This window comes from Lygodium microphyllum, chromosome 5 (genome assembly GCF_053477565.2).
Source record: "Lygodium microphyllum isolate KBCC chromosome 5, Lygodium_microphyllum_v1.1.10, whole genome shotgun sequence".
Taxonomy (NCBI): domain Eukaryota; kingdom Viridiplantae; phylum Streptophyta; class Polypodiopsida; order Schizaeales; family Lygodiaceae; genus Lygodium; species Lygodium microphyllum.
This window is the reverse complement of record NC_141139.1, coordinates 143,245,475-143,247,333: the sequence shown is the minus strand read 5'-3', so window position 1 is coordinate 143,247,333 and position 1,859 is coordinate 143,245,475. Positions and strand designations below refer to the sequence as shown.

Genomic DNA, 1,859 nt, shown 5'->3' with positions numbered 1-1,859 from the left:
GAGGAGGCTACAAATTCGCCAGGACGTTGGAGTCAGCAGCGGGAGGCGGCGAGGGCACGAATCGAGGCCGGAATGGTACATCATCTTGGGAGTGGCGGCCACAGGACATATTTGGAGGACTTTGTAAGTTTCTCTTTTGTTTTGCTTATTTGTTTTTTTGAGATATTCTTTGTACTGACAATCATGTTTCTAACAGTTAGCATTTTGTTTTCTTTGCAGCACTCCATTACAAATCGCGATCCACAAGGCCTTGAGACTCGATATGCAAAGAGGCACGGTCTCAGATCATTGATCGACCGATTGTATAGACACGGCGTCCCAGTAAGTCACTCATCTTTCTTGTCCGTAGTTACCATGAGATATTTGAATGCATTATTGTATGGTGGATTGATATGTTGTTTCTTTTTCTGCAGAATCCGTTTGATGCTCCTTTGCAGCGGGAAGAGCTTTCGGGGGACAAGGATTTGTAGCTCGCCCTTGGATACTTAGAGCTCACATACCTTTAGTTTTTAGTCGCCCGATCTATGTAGACATTTTCTATGTATTAGTGATATTGTTTTATGATTGTACCAATCGCGTTTTATGCGATATCATGTATTTATTTCATCTATCAGTTTTATGATTTCAGTATACATTCTTTTTGTTTGCAAACGCTTTATATGCAGCAGTGTAGAAACGATTTTGTATGGCTCTCATACAGCACACAGTGCTATATGTGGCAGGGCAGTTTGCTGCCTTGCCACAAATTTTTTTTTTCTCTGTTATTACCATCGCTATTTGCGTCGCAAATTTACTGCACGCGTCGCTATAAGCGTCGCAAATTGTCTGTAACCGTCGCTATATGCGTCGCTAGATTCTATGGCGTCGTTAATAACGACGCTTTTTGCGACAACGGGGGCAAATTTTGTTGTTTGTATTTTCGTCGCTTTAAACGTCGCTATAAGGTCTATATCTTGTAGTGAGCGCATTTAGATGATTCGGAAATGAGACATTACGTCCATATCTGGTGCGAAATGCTTGTCTTTCACTTTTTCTTATTGACCTTGCTTCATTATATAGTGTCACCCATTTGCTCATTACATCACTATTAAGCACACAAAAACTATTTAACTTATGAAGTTTTTCTTTTGTTAGCACTTTACTCATTCCTTTTCCTTGAGGTATTATAGAGGTCATCCTCAAGTCTTCATCATCTTTCCATAGTCGTGGTTGAGAGGGGTCTACTTCAGCAAGATATTCAAAGATATAAACAAGGGATGATTGCACTAACCAACCCTCAGCCATGCTTCCCTCAGGCCATGCTTTTTGCCTCACAAAATCTTTCAAGGTTTTCATGAAGCGCTCAAGATAAAACATCCACCTTGCATGAACTGCCCCACAAAGTGCGATCTCATCAATCAAATGCATGAGTAAATGTAATTGAGTAGTCTAAATGGACCAAGAAAAAAATCCCTCCACCAAACAAACCATCTCAACAGATAATACTTAAGCATCTTGCAATGTGTTTGGATCAATTTCCTTCGAGCTCACGTATCTATCAGGATGTATTTGACAATTGTTTATTTTTGTGTAGAAATTTAAAGATATATAATGAAAAAATGCAATGTATACACACCTCACAAGCTTTTCCATATTGTAAATGATATCATGTACATCTTTGGATACACAATGGGATATGCTAGTAGGAAGTATGAATTGAATGTAAATAATATTCATAGATCAAATGATTAGTTGAGGAAAAAGTCATCGTACCCCAAAGTTTACACATAGTTACTCCACTAATTACTATATTCATGGTTAGAGATACCCTTACTTGAATCATTTTGTGCCAATCATGGGACTTCAAACCACATAGTTGC

At 38.8% G+C, this 1,859-nt stretch overlaps 1 long non-coding RNA gene across 1 annotated transcript; it reads left to right on the top strand.

Annotated features, from left to right (window-relative positions):
- LOC148036480 (uncharacterized) lies at positions 1-540 on the top strand. Its single transcript, XR_015691030.1, has 3 exons — positions 1-123; positions 220-321; positions 414-540. It is a non-coding gene; the product is annotated as an uncharacterized LOC148036480 (long non-coding RNA).
- Positions 541-1,859: the final 1,319 nt, after the last annotated feature.